The sequence below is a fragment of the Silene latifolia genome, chromosome 1 (assembly GCF_048544455.1).
Source record: "Silene latifolia isolate original U9 population chromosome 1, ASM4854445v1, whole genome shotgun sequence".
In the NCBI taxonomy this organism is placed as follows: domain Eukaryota; kingdom Viridiplantae; phylum Streptophyta; class Magnoliopsida; order Caryophyllales; family Caryophyllaceae; genus Silene; species Silene latifolia.
In genome coordinates, this window is record NC_133526.1 from 80,539,914 (window position 1) to 80,548,439 (window position 8,526).

The following is an 8,526-nucleotide window of genomic DNA, read 5'->3' on the forward strand; positions in this document are numbered from 1 at the left end:
GTTATGAAACCATTACGACTTTCTTTTCATTATTCTTGTCGAATTTCAAATGCATTTGCAAATGTCCTTCTATTTACATTTAAGATGATTAAATGGGTTGTATCCCGTAAAGAATTGCCTACGTATTCATTTAAAAAAATGAAATCAAACCGTTGCGCGTTGTTCGAGTAAATGTAAAAGAATAATTGTTCTAAGCAAGAGCTTGGAATGAAATTAGAAAATAAGCATGTGCTTTACTTACTCCTAAAATGCAATTTAGTTTATTTGATGATATGAGAATGACAAATTGTCAAAATGCAAGAGCAAGATGACATTAGCTTAATTTAGTTTGGCTAGGGGCCGTTTATTTCGTGCCACAAGAGCGACACGCGAGGTTACGCGAGGCGCGTTTTTGCTCTTATTCTAGGCACAGTAACGTTTTAATTGGTCGAGGTTTGTTGGGTTGGCAAATTCGTTCCCATCTAGGTCTGTGATTCTAATCGCACCCCCTGAAAGTATGGACTTGACTAGGAATGGCCCGGCCCAATTGGGTTTGAATTTTCCTCGTGGATCGACAGTGATACGTGCAAATTCTATACACTTTATTTGCAGTTTTGGCACGTATTTTCATGCATAATTGTTGGCTTAAGGCCACTATTTCTCCCGAAACGGTTTACTTTGCATTTTCTATGATTTATTGTAGAAATGAGTGGAAGTAAGCTAATCAAGCCTAAATCGTCCTCCGGAGGCAGCTTCAGGAAAGCTTGGAAGAAGGAAGTTCGGTTTCACCCACCTTGGGATACGTGCAAAGGAGTGAAGAGCTGAATTGAAGAGAGGAAGAGCCACTGCACAGCACCACCAGTCGATCGACAACTCCTTTCAGTCGATCGACCGTTGAAGCCGCAAGCGAAGTCTGTTTCGCATTTACCAGTCGATCGACCATACTGACCGGTCGATCGACCAGTCTTCGAGCTGAGATTTATTTCTTCGTGTTAGACTTTTAAAAGCCCAACTTGTAATTGATCTTTTGGCATCTTTTATCAGTAGAACACAGCAATTATTAGGTTATGCTTTTCATTATTGAAGAACTCAGTTTTTAGATCTAGCTTTGGGGACAGAAAACCCGGATTTCGATACTTTGTTCATTAATTCAATTAGTAAGTTTTTATGCAAATTCTTTCTTCCTTAATTCCTTGTTGTTTCAATTCTTGTTTTCATCAATTTAATTTCAGCAATTGAGTTCTTATTTTTTATCTTTTATTCAGATTCAATTATGTCAAATTTATTCTTTGCTATTAATTTTGAAGTTAGTATAGTTTTAATTATGCGTAGGTAATTTCATTGATTGGGAACTAGGTGAGCCATGGCGTAAATTAGGATTGTTTTGTAGTATGAACCCTTCCGTGTTGGTCTTGTTGTCTTTGATAAACCTTTTTACTAGATTGAAAGATTAGTAATTTGAATTATCATTAGATTTGCAATTTCTCTTGAGCGAAAGCTTTGAGAAATTCTAGGGAGTTAATAGACCGTAAAGGTTATTTAAGCATCGATCGAAAGGCCAGCTTGTATTCCCTGAGACCGTATTATAAGACCTCTGCTACTTTACTGGCCTGACCTTGCCATGGTGAACCGAAGTTCCCGATCTTCCTTTTATCTTGTTGAGAAAATTCGTTTTAGTAATTAGTCAATTTAGTCAACCAATCTCAAAACCCCCCAATTAATTGTTACTTTTATAAACTGAAAAATAGCAAACAAAATCAACCTTGTCTCTCTGTGGTTCGACCCTTACTATCACTAGCTATAGTTTTAGTTTGGAACTATAAATTTAATTTTGATACAAAACGACGGTATCAAATTTTGGCGCCGTTGCCGGGGAGACGGTGTAATTCTGTTTGCTTTATTTTAGTTTATTTTTCTTGTCTCAAGGAACTTTGGTTCCTTGAGACCGTTGCTTACCTTTGCTTCTAGTTTTGCTTTTGCACAGTTAGAAGACAGGTTTTTGAGAGGAAGACTTGAGTACTCTCATTTTGGCAATTATGGCTACAATATATGATAATCTTCAGCCGAAGGAGCACCACCTTCCAAAGGGGCACCAGTTACCTTACCCTACTACCGGTAACTTCGAATTTCGTTCCTCTTATATCGATTTAGTGGAGCGAAATCAATTTGTTGGTCTACCAGATGAGGACCCCTTGAAGCATATGGAAATTTTCACAGACTACTGCTGTTTCATACCTAAACCGGCTGGGTAACTCAGGATGAAGTGAAGGGGTTGATGTTCTTATACTCCTTGAAGGATTCGGCGCGAGATTGGTACCGCTACCTTGATAGGGTAGCATCTGGAGTCACGGATTGGACATCTCTAGCATTAGCCTTCTATAAGAAGTACTTCCCACTTTCAAAGACTAACGCCTTGAGAAACAAAATCACAAGTTTCCAGCAAGGAGTTGATGAGGATTTTTGTGAAGCATGGGGACGTTTCAAAAGTTTGGTCCGAGCTGTCCCTCATCATGGTTTCCAGCAATGGTATCTTTGCAACCTATTCTATAATGCTTTATATGATGATTACAAGGTCATCTTGGATGCAGCTGTGAATGGTAGGTTCCAAAATAATACCGGTCAGAACAAAGGTTGGAATACTATCGAGGAGATGGCAGTCCATAGAGCTGAGTTTGGAAGTTCACATGGAAATTCGCGAAAGCAAAGTGATGAAATGAGTGCCGTTGTGACACTTATCACTTCTATTACTGCCCGTCTCGAGAAGCTCGATATTTCTGAAACTTCCAAGGAGAAAGTTGAAATACTTGTTCAAAACTCAGATGAGACCACGAAGTTGAGAGAAATGGTCCAACTCCTTTTGGTTCAAGTGGAGAATATGGAAGCAGCCGGGATTGAGTCCTCAAAGAATTTTGTGAAGCAGTTGAAGAATATAGAGGCTAAGCAAGTCGCCAATTCTTCAAGCAAATGTGAGGGGCCAATTAAAACGATCAATGCCATTAATCTCAGAAGTGGCCTCTCTTATGAAAGTCCCGACAAGCCAAAAGAATACTCGGGAAATGATGAAGAAGCTAGTTTAGTTTCTGGTGCAAAAACGAGCTCAACTGCCGGTACTTCTGGTCGATCGACCAACATTGTCAGTCGATCGACTGTAGCGTCAGATAAAATAGTTTCTGATCAGAAACTATTCACACCTAGCACAGGAAGTCGATCGACCAATATTGTCAGTCGATCGACTGAGTCACCTGACGAAATCAATTCTGAACAGGAACCGTTCACGCCCAGCCAAGTTGGTCGATCGACCACTCATATCAGTCGATCGACTGAGATCCCAGTACAGGATGCAAATCCGTCAACTAGTTTGCATGATTCTTCACGCATTGACGATTTGACGGGGGTTTTAAACCTACGGAAGCCGAAGGTTACTGATCCTACGACCAGTGTTGCAGTCCCGTATCCGGAGCGTTTGAAGGCTACTAAGCTGGAGCGTAAGTTTGGTAAGTTTCTGGAGATGGTCCAGAATCTCGAGGTAACGGTTCCTTTCACTGATTTAATTACCCAGGTACCCTCTTACGCTAAATTTATGAAAGATATTTTAAATCGTAGGAGAAATTTTCGTGATGATGGTAATGTTGCTTTTGTGGAAGAATGTAATGCTCTTTCGCAAATTAATGTACCACCTAAATTAAAGGACCCGGGTAGTTTTTCAATTCCTTGCACTATAGGTAACCACGAAATTGGAAAGGCCCTTTATGACTTAGGGGCCAGTGTCAGTGTCATGCTGTATTCTGTTTGCGAAAGGTTAAATATTGGTAGACTTAAGGTGACCGATATTACCGTTCAAATGGCAAATAGATCGACTCAGAGACCTATAGGCGTTCTAGAGGATGTACCAGTTCGAGTGGGTAAGTTTTTTATCCCTGTCGATTTTGTTGTTTTGGACATTGCTAAGGACAGTCAGATACCTATTATTTTAGGTAGACCGTTTTTACATACAGCTGGGGCTGTAATAGATGTCAAACGCGGAACCATAACCTTAGAGGTAGGGGATGACACCATTGAGTTCAGTCTTGCTCACAAGGCGACTGAACCTTCTGATGAGGATACGTGTTATTCCATTGATATTGTTGACAGGGATGTTACTTGTAATTGGAGTGAATCCTTAGCCAAGGATCCCTTAGCTGATCTAACCCGTTTAGATGAGTGTGCGGGTATCTGATGGAGAATGCTTTGAGGAGCCAGATGCTTTGGTAGCCTCAATGGAGAGCTACGAGCTCAATGAGGAAGAAGATGAGATGCTTTTAAGCTTGGCCAACGAGAACTTGGTCAACACTTGCTACACCATTGAAGCTGATTCTATCTATGCTGTAGAGGTAAAGATGCCAGAGCGTAAGCCACTTCCTCCTAATCTTAAGTATGTCTTTCTAGATGATACGGAGCAGTACCCAGCTATTGTTAGTGCTAAGCTTAATGATGACCAGCTGTCTGCTTTGATGTGTGTGCTTAAGAAAAACAGGAAAGCTCTAGGTTACTCTTTGGATGACATTAAGGGCATCAGCCCTAATGTTTGTATGCACAGGATAGAACTGGAGGAAGGCCACAAGCCTTAAAGACAGGGTCAACGCAAGTTGAACCCGAAGATGCAGGAAGTTGTTATGGCTGAGGTGATGAAACTACTCGATGCAGGTATTATTTATACAGTTGGCAACTCCAAGTGGGTTAGCCCAGTTCAGGTAGTCCCGAATAAAGGAGGGACTACCGTGGTTAAAAATGAGAAAAATGAATTAATACCAACTCGAGTAGTGACAGGGTGGCGGATGTGCATTGATTATAGACAGTTAAATGCCGCCACCAAGAAAGACCACTTCCCCCTCCCTTTTGTTGACCAAATGATTGAAAGACTTGCTTCTAACAAATTTTTCTGTTTTCTAGACGGATATTCAGGGTTCTTTCAGATCCCTATTCATCCGGACGATCAGAGTAAGACCACTTTTACCTGTCCACAGGGTGTTTTTGCATATCGTAGAATGCCTTTCGGATTGTGTAATGCCCCTGCTACCTTTCAGAGGTGCATGATGGGGATTTTTTCTGATTATATAGAGAATATTATGGAAGTATTCATGGATGATTTCTCAGTTTATGGTAGTGACTTTGATCGTTGTTTAGCTAACCTTGATAAAGTCATGCAAATAGTATAGATGTTAATCTTGTTTTAAACTGGGAAAAGTGTCAGTTTATGGTCAATGAGGGAGTTGTGTTAGGGCATCTGATTTCTGATAAAGGTATACATGTTGATAAGGCAAAGGTGCAGGTGATTGAGCAATTACCTCCTCCCGTGAATGTTAAAGGAGTGAGGAGTTTCCTTGGTCACGCTGGTTTTTACCGGCGTTTCATTAAGGATTTTTCAAAAATTGCTAAACCACTTACACATTTGCTCCTTAAGGATGCTGTCTTTGAATTTACTGATGAGTGCCTTACCGCTTTTAACAGGTTAAAGAGGCCCTAGTTTCTGCGCCAATCATTCACCGCTTTGATTGGGACCTCCCATTTGAGATCATGTGTGATGCCAGCGATTATGCGGTCGGTGCAGTTTTGGGACAGCGGAAGAATAAAGCTTTGAATGCCATATATTATGCGAGCCGAACTCTGGATGAGGCTCAAATTAATTATTTTACCACTGAGAAGGAGTTTCTAGCTGTAGTTTTTGCCTTAGACAAATTTCGGTCCTATTTGTTAGGTTCTAAGGTTATTGTTTATACTGACCATGCAGCGTTGAAGACTCTCTTTGTTAAGAAAGATGCGAAGCCGGGGCTTTTGAGGTGGATACTCCTTTTGCAGGAGTTTGATTTGGAGATCAAAGATAAGAAAGGAGCAGAGAATGTGGTAGCTGACCACCTATCTCGTCTGTCTGGTGACGAAAAAAAGGGAGGATTCGTTGCCTATTAATGATTCTTTTCCTGATGAGAGTCTGTTAGCTATTACTACTTCAGGGTCTTATCCACCTCCGTGGTTTGCTGATTTTGCTAATTTTGCTGTGACAGGTAAGATACCACCCGAGCTTTCATGGCAGCAGAAGAAGTGGTTTGCTTATGATGCTAGACAATATTTTTGGGATGATCCTTATGTTTTCAAGGAATGCGCAGACGGTCTCATCCAGAGATGCGTGCCTCAATGGGAGGTGAAGGATATCCTAGAGGCTTGCCACTCTTCTGCTTATGGTGGTCATCACGGTCCGTCCAGGACTGTAACCAAGGTACTCCAATATGGTTTCTATTGGCCAACTTTGCATGCAGATTGTCGCAATTTTGTTGCTGAGTGCGATGCTTGTCAAAGATCGGGGAATATTTCCAAGAGACATGAGATGCCACAGGTAGGCATTCTTGAGGTTGAGATTTTCGATGTCTGGGGCATCGATTATCAAGGACCTTTTCCGAGCAGTCAAGGTAATAAATATATCCTCGTAGCTGTAGATTATGTGTCCAAATGGGTGGAAGCTATTGCTACTCCCCATTGCGATGCAAAAACCGTGATTAAGCTGTTTAAAAAGATTATTTTCCCTCGTTTTGGTGTCCTTCGGGTTGTCATTAGCGATGGGGGAATGCATTTTAAAGAGAAACAACTTAGTGCTTTATTGACTAAATTCGGTGTCCAACATCGTAGAGGTTTGGGGTATCATCCCCAAACTAGTGGTCAGGTTGAGGTTTCTAACAGAGAATTGAAAGAAGTCTTAGCTAAAGTTGTTTCTAAATCACGGAAAGATTGGAGTCTTAAGTTAGACGATGTCTTATGGGCTTATAGAACTGCGTTTAAAACGCCAATCGGGATGTCACCATACCGATTGATTTATGGTAAGACATGTCATCTGCCTGTTGAGTTAGAGTGTAAGTCTTGGTGGGCTATATGTGATTTTAATTTGGATCCTAACCTCTCTCGTGAGAAACGCATGACACAGCTGAATGAGCAAGAGGAATTTAGGCTGCTGGCCTATGACAATGCTAGGATCTACAAGGAGAAAACGAAGCGCTGGCACGATAAGAGAATCATCAAGCGCGAGTTCCATATTGGCGATAAGGTACTCCTTTTTAACGCTCGTATCCGTTTATTTCCTGGTAAGCTGAAATCCAGGTGGACTGGCCCTTACACGGTCACAGCGGTCACAAAGTTCGGATCAGTTGAATTGGAGACCTCTGCTGGAGAAAGGTTCAAAGTTAATGGCCAATATGTGAAGCATTATCACGGATCAGATGCATATGTTGGGAAGGTCGAGGTATTGTACTTCGACCCGTTATCGGATGATGCAAAGTGAGGTAAAAAGGTCGTGCGGGACCTTTTAAACCAGCGCTAACCGGGAGGCAACCCGGGTTGTAACTTTTTGTAATTAGGAAGTTTATTTTGTTATTTCTTTTAATTTGCATTTTGAGCTTTATTTATTTGTTTATTTCCTTTTAATTAGCATTTCTTGGTTTGGAAATTTTGTGCGGCTTTGATAATTTTTGCAGGAATTTATTTTTATGCAAAGTGCGTAGGTGGTTTACTAGTTGTTTGTGAGAGAAAAACGGGAAATTATGATGGCAAAATGAATTTTTGACGAACTAAAGTTTAATTGCCAACGTAGGCAGTCGATCGACTAAGTGAGTCAGTCGATCGACTGAGAGGGAGAAAGCAGAAGCTACTGTGTATAGGGGAGTGGTCGATCGACTTGGTCATATAGTCGATCGACCACCACACGGGAATCCAGAAGCTGTGTAAATGGAAGACTAGTCGATCGACCGAGTCAAGTGGTCGATCGACCATTTCGCGGGTTCAGAACGCGTAGTAATAAGGGAAGTTCTTTTCTATTTTCATTCATTCTTTCACTTCACACTTAATCAAAAAAAAAAAAATCAGAGGATAGAAACCCTTGTTCTTCTTCCCTTTGCGATTTCTAACTGCAAATCCCCCTTTAATCTCGAATTTCTTTCTTAATCCTTCAAGTTCTCGTCTAAGGTATGCCCTTAATCTTGCTTCCATCCTTCTTATTTGAATTTTATGCGAGTTCCATGCCAGATTTTCGAGCATTGTGTCATTGAGACGGAAAAATCGATTTGGGGAAATCGATTTTGGGGATTGTTTTCTTGCCATTTTTGTGCTTTAATTGCTTGTTCTACCCTTTCCCCCCTGATTTTCGAACCTAATTAGAAACTAGGATGTGTTTAAAACCGTTTTCCCCAAATTTCGAACCCTAATTTGGATTTTCAAATTCTGATTTTGTTCGGGTTTTCGTAATTCGACAATGTTAGGGGATTTTTTGTTGCTAATAGGGATTCTTTTGCAGGCAACAACAATGTCAAAAGGCAAGGAACACATGTTTGAAGGGCAGTCGAGCCAAGGCGCTGCCAAGCGGTCACGAGGACCGCCACTGATGATAGAGGCTACCACGGATAGTCTACCTGACTATCCGCAGGTTATCTTTGCTAATTCTACTCAGCGTGCTAAGTTTTCTCTTTTTGTTTCGAGAATGAAAGTTACAGCTACCTGATTTCTTCACAAACCTACTTTGGAGGAATTAGG

The 8,526-nt window shown here is 41.0% G+C and overlaps 1 non-coding gene across 1 annotated transcript; it reads right to left on the reverse strand.

Annotated features, from left to right (window-relative positions):
- Positions 1-2,389: 2,389 nt before the first annotated feature.
- LOC141619928 (small nucleolar RNA R71) lies at positions 2,390-2,496 on the reverse strand. The gene has a single exon (XR_012531842.1). It is a non-coding gene; the product is annotated as a small nucleolar RNA R71 (small nucleolar RNA).
- Between the last annotated feature and the right edge of the window lie 6,030 nt (positions 2,497-8,526).